The sequence below is a fragment of the Mirounga leonina genome, unplaced genomic scaffold (assembly GCF_011800145.1).
Source record: "Mirounga leonina isolate KUSES-001 unplaced genomic scaffold, KU_Mleo_1.0 Mir_168, whole genome shotgun sequence".
Lineage (NCBI taxonomy): Eukaryota > Metazoa > Chordata > Mammalia > Carnivora > Phocidae > Mirounga > Mirounga leonina.
This window is the reverse complement of record NW_023270426.1, coordinates 68,411,375-68,437,003: the sequence shown is the minus strand read 5'-3', so window position 1 is coordinate 68,437,003 and position 25,629 is coordinate 68,411,375. Positions and strand designations below refer to the sequence as shown.

The window sequence follows — 25,629 nt, the reverse complement described above, 5'->3', positions numbered from 1 at the left end:
TAACATTAAGGATTACTGAAAGCTCAAATACTTACTTATGATATGTTTTTCTGTGTGGTGTCCAAATTTACATTTACCCTGGGATATAAAATTAAAATTATAGTATCATTGAAAGGAAAGGTGATTTTATTATAGCAGTAAGATTCACACCAGGGTTTTTTTTTTTTTTTTTTTTGCCAAATGACAATTCTATTAGATTTAATACACAGGAAAATGACTTTTATTAATAGTTTTTCTTTATGTCCATTAATTTAATATTAACTCATTCAATAATACAGTTAATAGTTAATTATTAATTAATAGTTAATTTTTATATTAGTGAATGGATTAATTTATTTAATCCACTTAATTGATTATATTTGCAATCCTTTTTATATACAATAAATTGTATTCATTTATTCATAAAGATTATGAACATTTCTATGTAATGATGTAATAGATGTAAGTAATTTTATCCTTTTAATGACAATTATTTAGCAGATTCTAAGAATATAACAAGTTCATAAAGCAAGTTTTTAAAAAGTATATACATAAGTTTACATTTGATATCTTGCACCAAATTCTCTGCATTATTCTTTTATGTGGTATTTGTGTATGTTAGTATATTTTAGTTTTTGAGTTTTCTCACATAATTAAACATACCTGTTTTTCATTGATGGTCAGCAGATGTTTGATGAGTCATGTGTTTGGTTAACTTTAGATTAACTGAAAGAAACAGCAATAGAAATGGGATTGTGATGAAATCATAGATACTAGTTTTTCATTTACAATTCATGCATCTGGACATTTTTTTTTTTGGCTTTTTTTAGTTCTTCAGGAAAATTTGCTGAATGAATGAAGTATATATGTTGAAATATGAAATAGATGTAAAGAGCGAGATTTTTAGTTTTTCAGAGTCTGAGGATGAATTGGTGGTCTGCAAATTTTTTAAAAATTAAGGAAACAAATCCATAATGAAACAGGAAAATTCAAAGTTTTTCAGGAACTACACTGCATTCTTCTATTGCGAATAATACTAGTCATATAAAGTCAGTCATAATTATGTAAAACTGAATACTAATACAACAAAAAATGATTGTGTAATATTGAGGGGATTGGAGAGGGGAGAGGTGTGTGTAATGGGGAAAAATCAGTCAAGATCTAATACAGAGAGGTCAGTAAAGCAGTATCAACACATTATTTAAAAAGCTAAGAAAGAAGTGGTTGTCTCTGGAGAAAGAAGTCAGAGATGGGTAGAGAAAAAGTGGAGGATTGCTGTCTTTCACTACCAGTCTAACAGTATTATTTTGGTTTTTCTTAATTGTATATATGTTGATTAAAACTTAATTTAAGTAAGTTTCAGTTTTAAACATTTCCCCCAGGCAATTGAAATATACAGCACTGGTTAAGAGCCACCACAGTAAAATGGGATTGAGCTTTTTTTTTTTTATGTTATGTTAATCACCATACATTATATCATTAGTTTTTGATGTAGTGTTCCATGATTCATTGTTTGCGTATAACACACAGTGCTCCATTCAATACGTGCCTTCCTTAATACCCATCACCAGGCTAACCCATCCCCCCACCCCACTCCCCCCTAGAACCCTCAGTTTGTTTTCAGAGTCCATAGTCTCTCATGGTTCATCTCCCCCTCTGATTCCCCACCTTCAATCTTCCCCTCCTGCTGTCTTCTTTTATTTTTTTTTAACATATAATGTATTATTTGTTTCAGAGGTACAGGTCTGTGATTCAACAGTCTTATGCAATTCACAGCGCTCACCATAGCACATACCGTCCCCAATGTCTATCACCCAGCCACCCCATCTCTCCCACCCCCCACCACTCAAGCAACCCTCAGTTTGTTTCCTGCAATTAAGAATTCCTCATATCAGTGAGATCATGATACATGTCTTTCTCTGATTGACTTATTTTGCTCAGCATAATACCCTCCAGTTCCATCCACGTCGTTGCAAATGGCAAGATCTCATTCCTTTTGATAGCTGCGTAATATTCCATTGTGTATATATACCACATCTTCTTTATCCATTCATCTGTCAGTGGACATCTTGGCCCTTTCCACAGTTTGGCTATTGTGGACATTGCTGCTATAAACATCGGGGTGCACATACCCCTTCGGATCCCTACATTTGTATCTTTGGGGTAAATACCCAATAGTGCAATTGCTGGGTCGTATGGTAGCTCTATTTTCGACTTTTTGAGGAACCTCCAGGGATGCGGACAAAGGGGAACCCTCCTACACTGTTGGTGGGAATGCAAGCTGGGATTGAGTTTTTAAATCAGGCAGATCACTGTTAAAATACAAACTCTTAATTTTGTGGTTGTAGGTGAGTCTACTAATCTGCCTAAAACCCAGTTTGCTCAACTATTAAAAGAAGATAAAAATACCTACTTTGAAAAATCAGAGAATTAAAAATAAACCTGCCTTAGTGCTTGATATATACACAATAAGTAGTATTTGTTCTAACAAAATATCTCATTAATATGTGAGTAAAACTTAAAACTCATAGAACTCCTGTTTTTTTCCCAGTGGAGCTTTTCAGTCCTAAAGGTGATCTGTAAGGTACTGACCCTGAGGGGCTGGGGCAGAGCCTCCAGAAGGATTTTAAGAGATAAAAGACACCATTGTTTGGAGAGAGAAAGATTTATAAACTATTTGCAGTTTTTTTTTTTAAGATTTTATTTATTTATTTATTAGAGAGCGAGCGAGAGAGAAACAGCATGAGAGGGGAGAGGGTCAGAGGGAGAAGCAGGCTCCCCGCCGAGCCGGGAGCCTGATGTGGAACTCGATCCCAGGACTCCGGGACCATGACCTGAGCCTAAGGCAGTCGCTTAACCAACTGAGCCACCCAGGCGCCCCTATTTGCAGTTTTGTAAAAAAAAAAAAAGATAGCTAGGAAAGTATACTGATTTGCTATGTTGATTACCTGGAGTCTTGAGGTTATGCTGGAATTCAGCCTGTGAAAGTATAGATCTTGAAAGAATTTTTTTGAAATACAGTCTTAAAAATAAATATAATTAATAAGTATTAATCATAAATAGGCAATTTTTTTTTGTAAAACAATAATAGCCATGAAAATTATAATAGAACACTATCAGGTGAATACATTTCATAACAGTGAATATAACTACAAACACTTTATTATTTTACCTTTTCTCAATTGGATGCAGGATCAGAGATTGATTATACATCAGTTGAGCCTTTAAAAACCTGAACCATTATATTGATTGGACTGAATTGGGGGGAACTCTGTCAACATGTAGATATGCAAACAAAATTGTGTCCAAAGAGGAGGTAAAAATATTTAATTAGGGAATGACAATGGAAATGAAGGTAATGAGCTCTGAACATTGAAGTCTGTGTGAAGATGGTTGTGAAAGAAAAATAAGGCTAGGGCACCTGGGTGGCTCAGTCAGTTAAGCGTCTGCCTTTGGCTCAGGTCATGATCCCAGGGTCCTGGGATTGAGTCATGCATTGGGCTCTCTGCTCAGAGGAGAGCCTGCTTCTCCCTCTGCCTGCCACTCCCCCTGCTTGTGCTCTCTCTCTCTGATAAGATGATCTTATCAAAAAAAAAAAAAAAAAAAAAAGAAGAAGAAGAAGAAAGAAAGAAAAACTAAGGCTTGTAGAATTTCTGAAGAGGCTAAAAATCAGAGGTCAGGAAAAATGAAGTAAAGATTTTACAGCAGAAGTGGAAATTGTTGCAGTGTAAAGAAGAGAATTTTCAAGTTTGTTAATACAGGATCTACATGTGACTGACTCCTTGTTCTTACATCGCTTTAAGCTTTAACTCTGGGATCTATATAACTTACCGGGTTCAGCCCCACTTCTGATTCTGAAATTAAGACTGTAGTCTTAACACTTCTGTCAATTCACATAATTACCACTTCTTTCTTATAGTAAGAACAATTAAGACCTAGTATTTTAGCAACTTTAAAATCTATAATACAGTATTATTCACTATAGTCACTATGTTGTGCATTATATCTCCAGAACTTTATTATCTACCTGTTGCAAGTCACTTACTGGTGTTTGAGCATTTGCAAATGGTGGAGTGTTTTTAGGAATAGAACTTCAAGAGGTTATTTATACTTTACGAAGCTATGATTATTTTTGAAGCTTATTTAACAAGAACAAAATAATAACCAATCCTTTAAGTTTACAGCTGTATTATGGAGTTACCAAGAAGTATAAAAAATGAGGATAATCATCCTAATGAAGACATGAAAATTATCACCATAATTACTTTTGTTTTATTTTACTCCTATTTTTTACTAGCTTCCAAAAATAGAAGTTGGAATATTCTAGATTAAAGTATGTACTGGGGAAATATTTCTGATTTTAGGATAAGGTTTCTGATTTTATGAGGAAAACTTTAGCAGGAATCCACTTATGATTAGAATCAAATAATCTCTATAGGAAAATAATCTTGGTTGTATAATAGCTATTTGGGGAATTCATTCATTTGAGTCTCATGGACATAATAGTTTTCAATGACATATCATTATACCAAACTTCAGTCCTTCCTAAAGCTCTTCTCTTCCTCATGGAATTCTGCCTCATCATCTATGTCTTGAATACGTTTTCCTTCCCCAAGTATGTTTGGCCATTCATTATTGTACACATGTCTCTTACCCTAGAACACCATGAAGGACTTTTTCTTGAAAACACAATCAGAGCCTTACTCCTTGAAATAGTTTCCCACCCATATCAAACTGGTTGAAGTTGCTACAAATTTTAGTAACAATCTTCAGAATCTTTCAAGGTTCTCACCTTCCTAGAAATATACTGCGTGTGTATCTGCATATCTAAATATAGTTTTTGTTATTTGATTGCATGTATAGCCTTGTTCCCAGGTTGTTTGTTTCCCACTTCTCCTGTTAGTAAGTTTGTTAAGAGAGAGCTAAATTATGCTGGTCTGCTTGCAGAAGGCACTAATTAGTTCTGTGACCCCTCAAGGATCAGGTTCATCTAGGTATTACATTCAACTTGACCTCTAACTTAATAAACCAAAGCATTATTTTTAGAGAAAATCTTCATTTGACATTAATTAAATTTTAAACTTCATCTTTAGTTTTTTCAAAAGGACTTTATAGGAATAAAATGTTATCTTTTTTGCTTAATTATGTACCAGTGCATTATTATATGCCAACAGGTATCTATTGTTCCAAACAGTTGTTCTATTGGGGAAGGAGGGCATGGCATATATATGTGGCATTATTGTCCTGTGAAGTATGATTTTGGAGAATGCTATTTCTAATGCCCCACATAAGTATTTTAAAATTAGCCTGTGAAAAGCGCCTATTTGTATGTTTACACATATAATGGTAGCTATTCATAAATACAAACACACACACACACACACATTGTCATGCATTTCCTCTCCTAAAAGAGATACTCCTTTAGGTGGCAGTTTGTATCATCAATTAATCAATTAAATTAAATGCTGGCTTCAGTGGGATATTATACAAATTAAAAGCCCTGGTCAATATGATGTTTAAAGTAAAAAAAAAAAAATAGAAAAATAAGTTAAAGCCCTAGTTTTGATTCACTAATGACTGACTAAATACTGAATTTATTGGTAAAATATATTCTTAAATAACAGGAAAATGTACTTAAATAACAGATTCCACATCTGTTGTTGATCTGTTGATTCCACATGTAAGTGATACCATACAGTATTTGTGTTTCTCTGACTTCACTCAGCATAATACCCTCAAGCTCAATCCACATTGTCACATATGGCAGGAAAGGAAATATTATTTTAATATTATTCATTAGACCTACTTCTCTGGATATAGGCATTTTGAATTCTCTGAATCTGCTATGTTGGAACCAGAGGAAACTATGACTTCTTTTTATGTGCCTCTGCATCCATAGAGTTGGCACAGGCCAGGATCTGTACAGAAAGAATTTTCTGTGCGATGTATAATTTTATCTCCAATATTCTCTTTTCCTGTCTGGGATAAGCTCATCTTCTCTTCAAATAAAATCTATATCTATGGCATTTTGAAGAAAAGGGAAGTACAATTTTAGGCCTAATAATAACTTTATTTTATTAATTAATAAAAACACATTCCAAATATTCAGTTGGCTACTGTTACACTTCTAACATCATTTTAATGATGTACGTGGATCAAAGAAGGAAAAATATATGTGGTTTTAAAATTGTGAAACATTCTTTTGTACCAGTATTTATAGAAACAGGAAATTTAGAGGCTTCCACAAATGATTTTCTCAAATTCTTCTCCCATCCAAGTGCCACATTAACTACAATTCTACCCATTGAAACACCTTTGTTTTGTATTATTCTTATTGTCATTTAAAATGAAAATGTGTTAAAAGGTAAACATTAAATTTTTTCTCAAAGGTACTAGTAATTTACTACATTACAAACATTTATGAGTGCCAATCATGGGCCAGTCATGAATGGAACACAGTTACAGAATGATGATCTTTACATTCCTTCTTGCAGGAGGCCTGTCTGTGTGGGGTCAGGAATAATTACAAAATCTCTGCTCTGTTTATTCCACATGTACATATCTAAAAGTATGCTGTAAACTTCCAAGAATTTAGAGTTTAGAAGACAGTATATATCATATATATATATATATATATATATATATATATATATATATAATTTATATATAATCATAGACAAAGGAAAATAGGTTTAGAAAACTACTTGTTTAAAAGTATCTTTTAAACCTTTTTTTTAAAATTTGTGTAGTAAAATTATTAGAACAGAGTATATCTTACATTAAGCGGTAAAAATTGTTTTGGATTTTGGAAAACAATATTTATTATTTTTTTTTAAAGATTTTATTTATTTATTTGACAGAGACCACGAGAGAGGGAACACAAGCAGGGGGAGTGGGAGAGGGAGAATCAGGCTTCCAGCAGAGCAGGGAGCCTGATGCAGGGCTCGATCCCAGAACCCTGGGACCATGACCTGAGCCGAAGGCAGACGCTTAACGACTGAGCCACCCAGGCGCCCCTGGAAAACAATATTTAAAGTGCTTTTAAATTTTTCTGAAGTTATTTTTTTTCAATTTTTTCAGATAATTTACTCCCATGTGAATTTACAAAACAGTACATTCTAATATTTGTGCTGTCTATACTCAAGAATTTTGAGCTTAGCAATAGTGATTTTCTAATGACAAAAAAAAATTCGGGTATTTCTTAATATTGATAATGAGAGATGGTGGAGAACAAACCCTCATTCCATCTTCTGTAATCTTCTCACCTTGGTGTGGGAAAATGTGCATTCTTTCCTGTTTCTGGGTTGTCTAGTGATTGAGGGAAATATCAGGCAACCCATCCCTACTGGTTTTTCATAGAAGAGAGAATATGTCCAGTCTGATAGAAGTAAATATGGTCCCACTCTGTACTACCTTTGGCGGTATGTGGAAGCCTCTGAGGGAGGAGTTAATTAACAGTTGCAACCTGCAACTGTTATTTTTTTGACCGTGATATGCAGCTCCTCACTGTGCTTAAACAGAGATGCTAAGAATCATGGTATGACTTAAGTGATTCAGAAATGGTTAACTAAGAGCTATAAAACACTTTTTCTGTTTGGGCTAGTTGGAATTTCAAATTTAATTTTGTTCATTTATTCTTTTCTTGATACCTCCTTTTCTCTGTTTTATACTGTCCCCGTCTTCCCTCCAGCTTAGGTCACTGTCTTCTATTGGCTTGGTTTCTCCTTTGTTAATCATCATACTTAGTTCCTGCCATGCTTGACCAACTCACTCCTAATTTCCTATTGGTTCATATTTTTTTTCCTAAAAATATAAAACTAACAATGAGGGATCAATTAAAATTATCTACCTACCTATATTTGTATATATATTTATATAAGTAAATCTGGCTACTCAAATTGTAGTTCTGATCTGCCAATGTTGGCATCACCTGGAAGTCTGTTAGAACTACAGAATCTCAGAACTTGTACCAAACCTGCTGAGTCAGAATGGGCATTTGATCACAGTGCTCCAGTGATTTTTATGTGTATTAAGGTTGGAGATGTATTGGACATCTCAGTATATGTGGACATTAAGCTCTAGGCAAGCTGGAAGTCCCAATATGTTTAATTTATTTAGCCTGTATCTTCAGGATTTAGTGGCAAAATTGATATGTTGAGGTATATGCTATTTATTTATGGAGTGAAAGAATGTAGGACTCAAGAAAAATCTGGTTTGTGTTCATATATTATTGTACACTGAATTTCAAAATTAATATGTAAGAGGAGTCATATGTAAGTAAAGATCATTTAAACCCTTACAATTAAAAAGAAAATACAGAAATATGAATAGTAGTATAGTGAAATGCCCTAGATATTGGGAGTCAAAAAGCTGGGTTCCTGGTAATTAATAGAAGCATCATATTGGATAAATATCTAAACATCATTATTTCCACTGTCCAGTGATAATAATAATATAGACCTATTATTTCAAAATGTTATTCTAAGTATCAGTTGGGAAATATAGTAGAGAGATGAATAAACTGTAAAGCTTAGTATGAATGATACTAAAGCACATCTTGTTTAAGTGTTGTAGTTGAAAATTAAATTTGTCACTGCATTTCCTAATAGCTATGGCCATTGACTAGAAATGCAAATTCTCATTGTCTGATATAAACAAGAAGATATACTTTCTCCAAATTTATCAAATATGTACACAGTTGACACTGAATTATATAAAGAAAATATGGAATGCAAAGAAACAGGAACTCTTCTCAGATATGAGTGTCTGTCAAATCTGACTGTATAATATTAGGAATAATTGTAGTGAAGACATATTTCTTCAGGAAACTAAAGCAATAAGATAAAAATGTTTTACTTTATAATGATCTACCTTCCTAAGAAAAGGGATGGTATGTTTCAAAAAAGAAAAAGATGGAGGAATTGACTTTCCTTGACTGATACAATGCAATTTTTTTTTTTTTTTAAGATTTTATTTATTTGACAGAGAGAGACATAGCGAGAGAGGGAACGCAAGCAGGGGGAGTGAGAGAGGGAGAAGCAGGCTTCCCCGCAGAGCATGGAGCCCGATGCTGGGCTCGATCCCAGGACCCCGGGATCATGACCTGAGCCGAAGGCAGACGCTTAACGACTGAGCCACCCAGGCACCCCGATACATGCATTTTTATAACTCAATCAGTTCTTGATTCTATACTAGTGGGTAATTTATGGCAAACTTTAAATCATCCTCTTGACCTTCTATGAATGCTAATTCCTTATAGCAAAATAAACTCTTTTCTGGGAAAGAAAAAAAAAATTTCTGCTTTTCTGTGTGTTCCTGAAAATGGCCTTAATTCTTTCTTCTCCACTCTGGCAGAAAATATGTTTGTCCTTAACTCAAGTATGTTAACTACAAACAGTTAAGTTTCTGGTAGTGAGCCAGGTCCAAGGCATTAGAAAGATTTTTAAAAATTCATTTTGATTAGAATAACCACTTAATATTTTAGGGATAGTTCCACTACATATGCAATTTAATTTAATCCATTTAATTTAATTTAATCCATTTAATTTCTACCATATTTTTACTTACTATTTTATTCATATTTTGGATTTATGAAATTTTATAGCTTATACAAAACTAATTACCTTTGTGATTTCTATTGATTTTAATCATAAAATTTATGTTCTAAGTAAAAATCAAAATTCCATTTTATTATATTTATAATTTTTTATGATTTTTAAAATTTAATTTAAAACCAAATATGGACTTCATTATGGATTGTGATCTGAAGTGAGGCTCTAACTTTTTTTTCCCCAACCATATAATTCCTTGGATAAAAAGATTTTATCTAGAAGAGATAATTTTTTTAAATGGAAATGACAGTGATTAACTATTTTAAATTTTAAAATGTTGTCTTAAAATGCTTACCCTATTCTCTAAAACACATTATTTTGAACAGATACAATTTCTCATCTATCAATCTAGCAAGGATTTTTAAAACTCTTAATATTAAGTGCAAAGTTGTGTCGATATTGGCACTCCTGTGAAATGCTTTTAATTATGTAAATTGATACAACTATTCCCAAAATCAGATTGATAATGTCTACCAAACCTTATAAATAATGTATTCCTTTAGTCACTATTTCCAGTTATAGAAATCTATCCAAAAACGAACAATTGCTTATGTATCAAGGCATTTTGTAAGCATGACAAAAAAAACATAAGTAAATCATGGTACATCTGGATGATTTGTCATTCAACAAGTGGAAAAGAGGAATCTAAGGCAAAGAGACCAGTAAGCATAAAGACAAATAATTTCCATGGTCTTGGAATAGATAGAGTTTGGGACCATTCTACTATTCGGTTCATAATGAGAAACAATGTGGAAGGAGAAATGTCAAGGTATGTTGGAATTACATGATAAAGGATCATTATACCCTGTTAAGGATTTACATAGTATCCTATAGTCCGAGAAAGGCCCTTAGAGTTTGTTGGTTTGTTTGTTCTTGTTGGTGTTTTATTGTTGTTATAAACAGAAGGGGAATATACTTAGAGGCATAGAAGCATAAGCACATTAACAGATAAAAGGACCATGATAATAAACAAATCAAAGATAAAGAAGAGGAAGAGCACTCAATAAGGAAGATACTAGAGGAGGCAAAATGTGATGAAATCCATCTCATAGGACAGAGTAAGATGATAAACTAAGCTTAGATGCTATGATTCATATTAACATAAAATGTTGTGGAGATTATCATTTCCTGACATCAGTTGAGCATTAGCAAATGGTCAGTTGATCAGTCCTTCCACAGATTTTTTCTAAATAAGGCTTCAGTTTTGGGTTTACAGTATTTGTTATTTTTTAAACAAACTCATCTGTAAATAGACATAGGCCCAAAATATCTACTCTAAAATTAAATACAAACTTTTCAGTACCTATTGTTTCAAGTGATAAATAGCATAGCTTTGATCTTTCTTATAATTTATTCAGTGGATCAGTCTTTTATCCACTTATTTATCAGGAATTGGAGATACAAAAATGAAAAGCAAGTCTCTAAGTTTGAAATGACTGTGGTCTAGTGAAGGAGATTAAGTAATGACTAATAATGTGCAAATTGCTTTATTAGAATTATACAGAGAAGTAAGCACTGGTAATGAGGCAGAGAGGAGACATAAGCTGGATAGTCAAGGATGACTTCCTGGGAGAAGAAGCACTTGAGTTGACTGAGAAGGTAAACATAGAATGGAGGGAAAAGAGAGTGAGACCAAGTCCAAACTGGATCCATTATGCACAAAGGGCCCTAAGCATGGAAGACAGTGGCTTTTCCAGGCCTGCAGGCAGTTTCAGCATGCTGGAATAGAAGGTTGCATGGGTCAATGAAAGCAGGTGAAGCTGGAGAAGAAAGCTGAGAGACAGGTAACACAGGGTCCGTGGTGTCTGGCTAAGGAGATTGGGCTTCATTTTGCAGGCAGTGTGTAAAGCCACTCTGTAGAGGAATGACATGGCCAAATGTAAATTTCAGGAAGATTTCTGGTGATAGGTAAGTTAGAGAGGGATAAAAAATGGTACTACTGAAAGCAGTCTAAAGGTGGAGATGATGAGGGGCAAAGTAAGATGGTGACAGTGTAAGGATAGAGTAGAAGGCAAATGAAAAAAATAAAGGAATGATATCAATTGTATAATAGATGGAAAAGGCAAATGATAATAAACACGAATGTGCTCCATTTTAAATGTGACATTTTTTGGATGTCATTTTGGCAGAAAATGAATCTTGAAGAAACCTAACTGGTTCCCATTGGTTCCTCTGAGTTAGTTAGGCTTAGGTTAACAACCTCTATTTTTTCATAGAATAGAGAGTTGGAGTGACTTTCCTGAGTATACACAGTAGGTTAGGGAAGGAAGCAACAATAGAGCTTTTTCCTCTCCTTCTCAAAGTTTGATATTTTATTTTTAAATAAAGATTGGAAATAATAGTTTATGCTGTACTAGATTAAGAGGTTTTTAGTTGTATGTTTACTCTGAAATATGAAGACCAGTGAGAGATTGTCTTTATTAGGGTACATTTCAAATTTTGATGACTTAGCATGTAAAATAGAATAGGGATGCCATTATAATGTCTGATATTTCCACAAGGCACCAGCCATTCTTCAAAGTAGGCTAAAAAACCAAATCAAACAACACATAAAACCACACACACATAGTAGTAACTATGTGAGGTGAGGATATATTAATAATCCCTGTTCTGGCAATTATTTCACAATATATACATGTACATCAAATCATCATGTTGTATACCTTCAACCTACACAATATTATGTGTCAACTATATCTTAATAAAATCGGAAAAACAATTAAAAAAATCAAGAAATATAAAATAAAATAAACACTGACTTTATAGTGTTGAGCAATTTCTCCAGTTGTGATTTACGGATCATCTTAAGGAAACTCTTTTCTTTTAGTATCTACTTATTGGGGGACCCAAGTGGCTCGGTCACTTAAGCATCTGACTCTTAATTTTGGCTCAAGTCATGATCTTGGGGTCCTGGTATTGAGCCCTCCGTCACTCAGCGTAGAGTCTGTTTGAGATATCTCTCCCTCTCCTTTGCCCCCCCCACTCTGTCTCTCTCTCTCTTCCAAATAAATAAATAATATCTTTAAAAAAATATCTACTTATTGTGTGCCAAAAGTATGCCAAAATATTCTAAGGTCAGATAAGTGAGGAGGAGACTGAGACCTTTTGTTTCAAGGGAATTGACACCTTAATGAAGCGAGATAAATCTTTAAGTCAGGTATATCTGATTTCAAGTTCCAGCTTTTCCATTTAATATATATATTCAATCTTAAGTGATTTATTTACTTCTCCAAGCCATGGTTTCTTCACATTTAATATGAAGAAAATACTCCTTACCTTCTATTTTTTGTGGGTATAGAAATAAAATGAGATGTATGAAATTGACTAGTATAAACCCAAGTACAAATTATTTATTCAATAAATGTAATATTTCTTCCTTCCGATGGTTTAGGATTAATGTCTTTGTAGTATATTCATGGTGTGAAAATTATATCTGTGACCTAGGTACACAGAAGATGTAAATATTTGCAGTTAAATGGTCATTGTTGCTAAGCAGTTACGTTTTCTCCCATGAAGTATAATTGAAATAATACTCATTTGAGAGTTCAGAAACCTGGATCCTCCTGCTGACATTGGCACTAAATATAGCTGTGTAACTTTGAACAAGTAATGTAAATCACTTTGGGTTTCAGGTTCCCAATATGCCAAATAAGGCTGTTGAACTAGATGGTCTCATAAATTTCCGGCTCTGAAACTCTATGACTCTATTTTCTTATGATTCAAAAGACACCTTTGGAATAGATCCTGTCAACTTGCACTGTTGTTTCAATTTTTTTCCTTCTGGTTGCCATGTTTTGAATAAATTTCCTTCTCATCAATCAATTTGTAGAAATAACATTTTCCCCTTAATATTGCATCCTGTAATCTGGCTTTTGTTTCCTTTGGTCCAGGAGTGTTGCCTCTCCTCCTGATATGAGCAAATGTTAAGCCTCAAAATCAGGAGAAAAGTATCACTTCTTAGCAAAGAAAAACAAAATGAAGTTTTAATGATTCATATGGATTTTTGTAAATGTGATGAGGTCAGGGCCTTGGGAAGTCATGGTACATAGAGAATAAAGAAGAACCAGTAAATACGAGTATTATCAGAAGGGAGAGAAGTTGTTTTACATCAACATCATTTAGTATAGTTTTGGGGAAAGGACCCTGACATTTTTCTAAGAGATAAGACCTTCCACTTCCCATATCTACTTAACTGGCATCCACCGAAATTCTTGGAACCACAGAATGCAATCTTTTCGGTATATTGACTTATGCCGTTACTGGAAATTGTTTTTTAGAATATTTGCAGTCAGTATGGTACAAAATGTTAACAGTGATTATCTTTTAGACAGAGACTTAAAAGTGTTTTATGTTTGAATTAGCTTAACTTCTGTTTTTGGTAGTGATAGTGTGTGTGTGTGTGTGTGCGCGCGCGCGTAAGCACGTGTATGCATTTCCCCATGCAGTGAACACAAATACTGTTTTTAAATTGGGAACAAAACCAATTTTTACTTTAAAAAATATAAAAAATGTTAAAAATCTGGACTATAGATGGGAAATGTGATATACTGGGAATTTGAAGAGTTGGACTCATGTTCCACCTGTAATACTACCTGAGTGATTTTGAGCAGGAAATATATATATACACATATATATATGTATTTGTTTTTTAAACAGTACATAAAACTTCAACTTATAGAGTTTTATAATCTGTAGTTTCTTTTTTTTAATTTTATTTTATGTTATGTTAGTCACCATACATTACATCATTAGTTTTTGATGTAGTGTTCCATGATTCATTGTTTGCGTATAACATCCAGTGCTCCATTCAATATGTGCCCTCTTTAATACCCATCACCGTGCTAACCCATCCCCCCACCCCCCTCCCCTCTAGAACCCTCAGTTTGTTTCTCAGAGTCCATCGTCTCTCATGGTTCGTCTCCCCCTCCGATTACCCCCCTTCATTTTTCCCTTCCTACTATCTTCTCTCTCTTTTTTTTTTTTAAACATATAATCTATTATTTGTTTCAGGGGTACAGGTCTGTGATTCATCAGTCTTACACAATTCACAGCGCTCACCATAGCACATACCCTCCCCAATGTCTGTCACGCAGCCACCCCATCCCTCCCACCCCCCCCCCCACCACCCCACCAACCTTCAGTTTTTTTCCTGAGATTAAGAGTCTCTTATGGTTTGTCTCCCTCTCTGGTTTCATGTAGTTTTGAGTGTTTTCTCATTAGTGACAAGCATAGTGTGTGTGTATATGTGCGTGTGTGTGTTTGAGAAAGAGAGAGAATATGTGTTTTGGATAATCAAAATCATTTGAAACTTTGGTATTATGCAATAAATTTTGGATTCATGTTGTTCCGTTTTATTTACTTCAGTTTTATTTTGGACCTACCTATTATCTATTTATTTATTTAAGTATAGTTGACACATAATGTTAAATTATTTCAGGTGTTCAACATAGTGATTCAACAGGTTTATACATTATGCTATGCTCAACACAAGTGTGGCTACTGTCCGTTGAATTTGCAGTGTTTTAGATTCAAGGTTGGGTTTAAATCCCAGCTTGAAGATGTGTAAGCTGAAGGTTTTTCCCCTTCATCTGTAAAACATAATTGCAGATAACTCAATTATATGAATGTTCTTTAAAATGTGAATAACTTAGATAGAAATGGTATGTGACAAAAGGTAGTAACTGATAGCTCTTATTATATTTAATGAATTATATAGATGATCAGACTGAACAACATGGTCTTGAGTCAAAAGTATGGTGATCTTATAAAGAACTGAGAATGATTTTTTTTACCACGACTCATAACTTGGTCAGGAAAGAAGTTCAAAATTAGAGTCCCATAATTATTTTTTGAGTACTGTGGTCATCTTTGGTGTAAATGTATGGCTCTTAAATATGATCATTTAAAAAATAAAAGCAGTTATTTGAAGTTTAAAAGTAAAAACAGTAGTTCCATTAATTTGTTCTCACATAATTTCAGCAAGTATTTGTTCATTCAACAAACAATTATCAAGCAGCCACTGGATGCAAAATCCTGAGGGACTGCAGTAGATATTAGGGAAATAAAGACAAGTTACATGGTCTATTCTGTTTGGAGATTGCTGTCTGATGGGGGAGATAGACACAGAGAGGAGCAAGAGAATGGTACGGTTACTGTAATCATAGAGCTAAGAACAAAGCGTTGCTGCCAGTGAGACGGAAGGAATTAATTATAAAAATGAATGAAACTAAGTTTTAAGACAGTTCTATTTGGAACAGTAACAATAATTCCCTTTCCAAGAATGTGGTTATGTTTATGGATATTCTTGTCCTTATTCTTTGTGCACATCCTCCTATCAAAGTATTGTGTGGATGTGCTTTTAGTTTCAATGATCAAGGTCATTAATAATAATCCTTAGTTTTTAACGTGTATACGTGCATGCTTTGCCCTTTACTTCAATTTTTCAAATTCCCCAGGCATGACCTTCTATATGTAACTTAAGAAAACTATTAATATTTTGAATGCTTAATTTGGTACCTTTTATATTTACGATATTTCTGATCTATTCTTTAGTTACCTGATGAGGATATTTCTAAGTCTTGGGCATATTTAATGCATAATAGACTTTTAAGCTTGCCTCAATATTTTATGTGGTGTTTGTTAAAAAGCGGAACACTATTTGGTTAAGGGAGAACTGGGAGTTTCATTTTTACAAACCACAAACTGAAACTTGTTATACTTTAATAAAATAAAGGGGGAGGAATCCTAACAATTGGAAGAATGCTAAACACTGTAGTTTCTTGTTTCCACTTATCCCTATGTACTAACTCTTCTTATGAGTAAATTTTGACTTAGAGCTGTTTTAAAAAATCAGAATGAAAAAATATTATGTCTTTAGAACTTCTCCAGTCTTCCTAACTTGTTTTGAATGACAATGGCTCTGCTTACAGGAAACACCAGTCACCTAAAATAGGTACATCAGTGGAACAGATCTCATTTTTGTTTTAGGTGAAATAATTCCAACTTAAAATGATGATTTTTTTTTTCAATACTGGTCTATTTTAATTAGCACAGCTTCTGACTCTTAAACATTTTAACAGCTACAGTTAAAACCCAGTTTTCAGGGGTGGCTGGGTGGCTCAGATGGTTAAGCCTCTGCCTTCTGCTCAGGTCATGATCCCAGGGTCCTGGGATCAAGCCCCACATGGGGCTCCTGGCTCAGTGCGGAGCCTGCTTCTCCCTCTCCCTCTGCCTCTCCCCCTGCTCATGCTCTCTCTCTCTCTCTCTGTATCTCTGTCTCAAATGAATAAATAAAATCTTTAAAATAAATAAATAAATAAAACACAGTTTTCAGCTTAACACATATTTATTAGTACTGCACCTTTTGTTTTCCTTAGCTCAACTCTCAAAACAAACACTATATCATATTTCTACTGAGACATTTTTAACATGTTTAACACAACTAACATGTTAAAAATAAAAATTGAAATAATTGTACAGGTATCAGAAGATTTGGTGCAGAACTCACAAACTGACAGCCTGAGGGCCCAGTCTGGATTCTTTGATATGTATCATCACAAGGCCAGAAGAGCCTGTCCCTAGTAAATGGGGAAATATGCAAGCAAAATTGCCCATTTTCCAGAGTTGCGTTAACCTCCCACTCAGCACTTCGTGTGCTCAGGACCTGGTTTAGAGCATCAGCAGTGTTCTTAGAAGACTGAGAGATCAAATACCTGTACACAGGTTCTCAATTCACATACACAAAATACACAGAGTAACTCTCATTATTATTATTATGGTGGCTCTACTAATTTCATTAAAGATATCAATCCTATACAAGCAACTAAATATGATAGCTTTTCATATGTGGTAGAATGAAGATATTAGTAAATATTTTAGAACAGTGCAGTAGAAGCAATTAGTTCTGCCAAAGAAATCATGTCAAACATTGCAATGGATATTAACCTTTGAGTTTTAAGAACAAATATGACTTCTGGGTTAGAGGCTAAAGTGTCTTGGAGAGGGGGGTCATTTCAGGCAGAGACCTCATCATAAATAAAGGGACATAGAAAAGACATAGACTACATGGAGTGGACTGAAGCCACTCAGATCTAAAATAGGCAGTGGGCTTGTAGAAAAAAAAATTCTGAAAAGTAAGGGTAGAGACAAGTTATGAAAATCCTAGACTGATATCACTAAAGATTTTTTGGTTAGGATAGCAATGTGATCAAATGTGCATTTTTACAAGATGATAACATCCTTGAAGCAGAATAATAAATTTGGAGTCTTTGTGTTAAAGAACTGGTTAGAGCAATGTTTTTCAATTCTGTTTAATAAAGATGCATTGTCAGAAATACAACTTATGTCATGATATACTCCTACTACTGCTTCCATTACTATTACTACATACACCACACACACACACACACACACACACACACACACACAAAAACTTCAACAAATTTTCATAAAATTATGTGCCAGAAACACTGTTGTTTTCAATTATAATCCATTCTGTTCTTTCACATTCTTTAAAAATTGCTTATCTGTGACCCCAAATAAAATTCATGATCCACCAATGGGTCTAGCTAATAGTTTGAAAAACAATTCTTTAACAAATTGTTGCAACAGTAGTTCAAAGGAACATGGTGGTACCTAAGCTAAGTTGAGAAAATAGCAGTAGGAATAGAAAAGAGAGAATATATTCAGGAGAGATTTTCTGAGAGGAACTTTCTGAATCAGATACAGAGGATAAAAGAATTATGGAGATCAAGGCCTTTCAGCCAAGTGAAAAATGTGACTTTCTACTAAAATAGAATATGAGAAAGTTCCACTTAGAATAAATACGATTTAATGAGTGTGAAGTTGCCTTGGCCTACTGTTATATTGGAAAATAAAACATTCATTTTTTTTATTCTTATGTTAATCCCCATACATTACATCATTAGTTTTAGATGAAGTGTTCCATGATTCATTGTTTGTGCATAACACCCAGTGCTCCATGCAGAATGTGCCCTCCTCAATACCCACCACCAGGCTAACCCATCCTCCCACCCCCTTCCCCTCTAGAACCCTGTTAGTTTTTCAGAGTCCATCGTCTCTCATGGTTCGTCTGCCCCTCCGATTTCCCCCCCTTCATTTTTCCCCTCCTACTATCTTCTTTTTTTTTTTCTTAACATATATTGCATTATTTGTTTCAGAGGTACAGATCTGAGATTCAACAGTCTTGCGCAATTCACAGCGCTTACCAGAGCACATACCCTCCCCAGTGTCTATCACCCAGTCACCCCATCCCTCCCACCCCACCCCCCACTCCAGCAACCCTCAGTTTGTTTCCTGAGATTAAGAATTCCTCATATCAGTGAGATCATATGATACATGTCTTTCTCTGTTTGACTTATTTCGCTCAAGATAATACCCTCCAGTTCCATCCACGTCGTTGCAAATGGCAAGATCTCATTCCTTTTGATGGCTGCATAATATTAAAACATTCATTTTTATTCACTCATAATTTGACAGCATTTCTGAGATTGGTACCAGAATGCCTAAATTCTCTGAGCATTGTACCAACTGTCTTTCCAGGGCCAAGTGTTGAATAAATCATATATACTAAGTTAGAAATCATTTTTCAACCTTCAGTTATACTTTCAAAAAACTAAAAAGAAAAAATATATTCATAATTTATAATGACAAATGAAACTATTTTTATTTTTTATTTTCTTAAATGAGAAAATTAAATGTCAAAGCTATGTTGCTGTGACAAGTTTGATAGTGTAATCACTAAAAATTCAAAAACTCAGATGTGTTTCCCAAGCCACTGTAATGACCACAATGTATATTGTCTATTAACACTATGAATTGCAAAGAGAAAAAGTTATAGTTTTTCTGCCTTGGTTTTCTGGCATGAGTGATTAAAATATCAGCCATAATATTTCATGAATCCTGTTTCCTTCTTTTTAATGCACAACATAATTTTTAAGAACATAAATTTCATGCTGAATCAGTTCTTCCCTCAAAACAGTAGTGACTACTCAGCAGCCACTGATCAATGGAGAGTGGTCCAGTTCCCCTGATTATGACAAGAGTACCTGAGAATATGCTCTAAGAATTCTTGCTTAGTTTCCCACCCCCTTGTCTTAAATATCCCAGTCATGATTTTTTTTTTTTTAACCCAAGACAATGAACAGGGAATTTCTCAACAACTGCCATCCTTTTCTCTTTACACCCTCTTCAGAGAAATAAAAATGATTACTTTTTAGTTACAAAGGAAATATTTAGACAAGATGCTTAGTATTCATTCTATATGCAATTTCAGGGAACAACATTTATAGTAATTCAAGTAAATATTAGTCATGCTACTCTATATTCTATATTTACTTTTGTGAAAAAGAAAACAATCACATGCAAATTCTTAATTGTGATAAAGGCTTACATTAGTAAATCATATTTAAATTCCTTTAAAATCCGTGTAGTATAATGACAAGTTTTTAACAATGCTCAGGAAGTTTATGAACTTTTATAAATATATTGTCAAGCCCTAGACAGAGAACAAGCCACCAGAACTCTCTCCTTCTGTATTGTTTAGTGCACACAACCATGCATTGACAACCAGAGGCTGTGAGAGTTTATTCTTAATTGAGAAAAATATATTTTTGAGTCATTGCCCTTCCAATGTCTAACTTTTCCCTTTTACTTCTCCTTTTGTTCCTTTTATCCCTCCTTCTATTTTTTTATCCTTTCTTGAAAAATAGGTGATGATTTTAAGTATTCATACTACTCAAAACTAAGTAGGCTCCGAGAAGAAGAATGATAAATGTCAAGTTTGAGATTGATTAAAAATGTCAGAGTGAAAAGCTCTGACTCTCACCACCCTTCCTGATTTCCTAGACTCTTGTCTATTCATATGCTAGAATTAATTGTGACAGTCTAGGTAGAGGCCTATTGAGTCAAAATATTGTCCAGAGCTGAAGTCTTGGAATAAGTCTGCATTTTTAGGCCTTATTTTTAAACCAGTGCTTAATGTAAAAGGAGATATTTGTATTATTTTTGAGATTTTGTTTATTTATTTGAGAGAGAGAGAGAGCATCAGACTCCCTACTTAGCAGGGATTCCCAAGAAGGGGCTCATCCCAGGACCCTGAGATCATAAACTGATGACCTGAGCTGAAGGCAGGTCATGATTTCTGAACCACCCAGGTGCCCGAGATAATATTGCATTCAAATTTGTTAAAGTTACTGATAGCCTTCCAGTACTCTCTATAATACTTTGAGATCATTTCAATATCCTCTCCTTGTTTTTAAGAAAGATCGAGGAGATTTGTCGTTTCAGCAATACCACTTGTTCATATGTAGTTTTTCATAATGAGAACACTTTTTATGAGAAATAAAGTTCCAGAAGAAAAAGAAAATGAACACCTAAACAGGTCAGTGTATTTATTTCAAAATTAAACTCAATATGTAGACTTTACTTCTCATTCTCACCTAGGACAATTTCCTTATTTTACTACGAATTTTACTATGGGGTCTCATTTTGAATTTTAGTCTATGTTTTTAAATGGTACCGTCTGTCTGCTGCCTTTTTTCTTCCTTCCTTTTCTCTTTCCTTCATTTCTTCCTTCCTCTCTCCCTTTCCTTCCTTAGTCTGTGTACACCTACTTTGAATTACCTCACCTTTCTTCCATACTCTGTTGGTAGGAAATCTCAGAATTAACCTTTCTCCCCCCCCACTTCACATTCCTTTTCATATGTACTTGCTTTGGTGGTTTTTCAGAGGAGCACAGGTATTTATATATCCTTGCTGCCAAGGAGTAACCTCCGCATGCTGGGACAGTCATCTTCTCCCATCCAACCCCCACCTTTGGTGAAGAGTGCTTACAAGAGAGTGAGGAAGGATGTAACTTCCTCACTTCCTTTAGCCAGGCAGACCTTCGGACCAGACATGTGAATTAATGAAGTCAATGAGATTCTAGACTTAGCTGTATCACATTTAAATGCAACTGAACTTGTGGCCAAGATATCTAACAAAATTTGTTTGTCTAGTTCTTCATTTTCATTCACAGGAATTAATTGATTCACAATATCATGCACAAGAGCTTAAAACCTGCCTTTACATCTTACAAGTTTTGTAAGTGTATACAGCTTACCACGGCTCAGTTTCTTCATCAATGGAGAAACATAATGATACTACCTGTCTCATGGGATTATTTTGAGAACTGCATATGATATTACATGCAAAGCAAATAGAACAGTTTCTGGTACATAATGAGTACTCAATAAAACTTAGCTATTACTCTTCTTACTGTCATACTAAAAGATCTTCACTACCTTTTATAAGAATTGTGTCAAAGTTCTAATTGTAGAACTTTATTCTGGTTTTTCCTGAATACATGTGTCATAGTCTCTTTCTTAAATACAAATGACCATGTCTATGAGCTTCTATATTTTTCATACTGCCTATGAAGTTAAACTTGTTTTGTCTACTATTCAAGATGTTCTTAGTCATTGAATCAACCATTCAAATCCCAATTAGTTTTTTTTTTTGGGGGGGGGGTGGGGATGGCTAAATTCCAGGCAAAATGGTTTGTTAAGTGTGCTATAAATAAATCTTCTCCCCACCCCGCACTCTTGCTCAATAAGTTCTTTCTATCCAACATGCTCTTTAATTTATCTGCATACATTCCTTTTGTCTCTCACAAGAGGTTGCAAAAGGAAAGGGCATATAAAAAATGATTACCATTAGCTAATATTTATTACCAACTCTAAGCAAGCAATTCTGAGAGGAAATTCAGATATTGTGTTTCATTTAATTTTCTCAATAGCATTTCAATCAGTGTTAATAGCCTCATTTATAGAAAAAGTTGGATCTCAGAGAGTTTAAGTAACTTGCCTAAGGTCACACAGATTGGGATGTGAACACCAATGCCCACATAGCTACCATTTAAATGATGGCTGAGGGCAGAAACTAAACTGAATACCTTTTATTCTTAAAGTTTAAACTAAAATTGGATACATAGTAGATGCACATGTAATATTTTATTTGATTTAAGCACAATATATCCATTCATTAGCGTATCTTCCCCACCCTTCACCCCTCAAAAACTTAAGTTATTAAATAATATCTGTGCAGTTGTAGCAACTTTGCCCAATAACTCTATTTTGGTTTTGGAGAAGTGCGGGAATGGCATAGCCTAACATAATTCTCAGTATTCATCTTTGTCTTTTAGAATGAGTTTGAAATTTTTTTTTTTATTCTGTGATTTCCCTAGAAATAATATGGCACAGTTCTTCCCACCTTTACCAGTAATGTAAACAAATCTGGGTCTGTGAAAAAATTTCCTTGTCTGTTTTTTCACTTATTTTCATGACATAAGTGTCATTTGTTTTTATTTCTGTCAAGTTGAGGATTTCATTATTTGTTATCTGATCAGCAAACATAAAATGTGATATGTGTATATTTGTTTGTGTATTTCTGTGGCCATCCACCACACTGCAATGCAGATCTTCAACATGGTATTTCATCTCTATTTCTTATACTTTGTTTACTACATAATGGTATGCCACATATAAATTAACTGTTAATCCTATGCTTCATATTTCAAAAAGTCACATCGATATTTAATCCTTTTATCTGCATTTTGAAAATCCTCTCTTTCAAGAGCTCTGAGGTGTATTATTTTTATGGTTTAGATACTTAAAACCCATGGTTTAATAATTGCTCAGGATTTGGGGAACATCATGGCCGAGTGGACTTGTATAATATGCTTAAGTCCTGGGAATCTGCACTCTTTCTCCTATAGGAAGGTTGGGTTGAAGGATGAACATATTGATATTTTCTCTGGTTCTGAATGAAATCACATATATAAATAGTGTCAATTAAAATTCCTGTCCTAAAGTCATTCTAAAACAGCTGTGCTTTTCTTTTAAATGCACTATGTCCTTGGACATGTTTCTTAACCACTTTGACCTTTGTTTCTCATCTCCGAAGTGGAGATGATACAACTACTTACCTCACAGGATTGCGAAAAATATTGGTTTCAGGTCTATTTAGGGCCTACTACCCTCACTCGAGAAAGTCAGAAAGACTAATAGGGTGCGTGTTTTAGCTTCCCCTAGCCATTTGGAGAGGTTAACCACAAAACTTGAAAAAAAAAAGAAAAAAGAAAAAAGCAGGTATTAGAGATTCTTTGTTCTCTTGACTCTTCAAGCTCAAAAGCAGGAGGGGAGCAGATAGGAACCATAAGCTTCCCCTTATGGGAGAAAAGAGAAGAGGCTATCTCCTATGTCAGGGTCTGTTGACAAATGTGGTTCTCTTGGTAATGATGGCTGGGGTTGAGAGATTTCAATGTTAATACAGAGAAATACACATACAATGGGATTAGCCAAAAGAGAAAAAGGGTATATTATTCAGGTGTTTGGAACTTGTTTAAACATTAAATGGTGAAAAAGAACTGAGTTTGGTCGGTAATCCATTCATTAGTTTTTTCTTCTCATTTAATCTATGTTATATGTGTAAAGAAGTAATTAACAACCTCCTATATCACAGTGCACACTGTCTTACCTTAGTATCTCACATGACTAGTTCTATAGCTAGCATAAGTGTATAACGCATCATGGGATGAATAAACGCATGGCTAAATGAAAGAGCATTATCTTAATGTTATTACTGACAATAATGGTCAAGATTATTTTTTGGCCAAATTATATCATTGTAAAACAGCACAAATAGTAAAATAGTTGGAAAAAGTTCTGAGTATGGTATATAGTATTTGCACAGTGAACTCTCAAGGCATATCTGCTGAGCTGTTGAAAGGGGGACCTCCTAGTTGCTTAGACTATTGAGTTAATACTTAAGGGAAATGCAGAGAATATTGACACACCAGGAGAGACATCTTCCTAGGGAATTCTGTGATCCTCAGGTTTTATACATGAAATAAGCAGTTCTTTCCTTAAAAAATTAAATGAATTAAATTAAAATTAATCTAAAACATTTTATATAGCCTTGAAAGAAATGAAAGTACCTTCAATTCTGCATAAAAGGAATGTTGAGAGGTGATCCCATCTGGTGTGTGATCACAGAAGAAATTTCAGAGGTCTGGAGTACCTTCCTGCAGGTTTTTAATGATGGAAAATAAACACAAATAAATTTAAAATTGGACAGCTTAGAGTAAACAGGGGTTTGGCCTACATACCTACTTCTGAATATATGTTTTCATGTTTTTGATATGTCAAAAATAGTTGGACAGTACAAAAATTTAATTTGGCTAAAGAAATAGAGGTTGAGCATATTAAATATTCTTATGTACTGAATAGTTTTGACTCACAAAAATCCATAATTTAAAAATTGGCCACTCATTGGCGCCTGGGTGGCTCAGATGGTTAAGCGTCTGCCTTCGGCTCAGGTCATGATCTCAGGGTCCTGGGATCGAGTCCCGCATCGGGCTCCCTGCTCCTTGGGAGCCTGCTTCTCCCTCTGCCTCTCTCTCTGTCTCTCTGTCTCTCATGAATAAATAAATAAAATCTTTAAAAAAAAAATTGGCCACTCATCAATTTTATGGGATTAAAAATAACATGCAAAATAATATGTTAATTCATAAATGCTTGCTACACATTCTGGATACTTTTGAGTATTATAATCCCTAAGAAGATTTTTAAAAAGAAGGATGAAGAAAGATGAAGAATGTTTGATTGCAAATCTATTCATAATCTTGCTCAATCAGCAGTATTACTACTAGTAACGCTATGAAGTTCACAACAAGTCTACTGAATTGCTGGAGTGTGACACAGCTGGTTGGTTATTTTGGGTTTCTTAATGCTTGCCCTGATTATGTGGCATTCAGCTAATTATATGACTAAATATCTGACTCAACTACAGAGTAGTTAATTCACTGACCACATATGGACACAACAATGTTAATCTTTCCTTCCAGTGAAAAATTAGACATAATCTTTCCAAGGAAAATGAATATACTGGACTCCTAGAGCTAGCATACATTATATTTTATGATGTGTCCCTCTGTCATGCTATTTTCAGTACCTCTATTTCCATCCTCACAAAGCTGGGT

General features: G+C 34.3%; 1 protein-coding gene and 1 long non-coding RNA gene across 2 annotated transcripts in view; one reads left to right on the top strand and one right to left on the bottom strand.

Moving 5' to 3' along the window:
* Positions 1 to 25,629, top strand: part of ST8SIA4 (ST8 alpha-N-acetyl-neuraminide alpha-2,8-sialyltransferase 4) — a 100,554-nt gene that overhangs the window by 17,961 nt on the left and 56,964 nt on the right. The window lies entirely within an intron of this gene.
* Positions 35 to 24,914, bottom strand: LOC118017050. The gene is made up of 3 exons (XR_004681042.1): positions 24,586 to 24,914; positions 643 to 705; positions 35 to 78 (listed from the first exon to the last, which is right to left on the bottom strand). It is a non-coding gene; the product is annotated as an uncharacterized LOC118017050 (long non-coding RNA).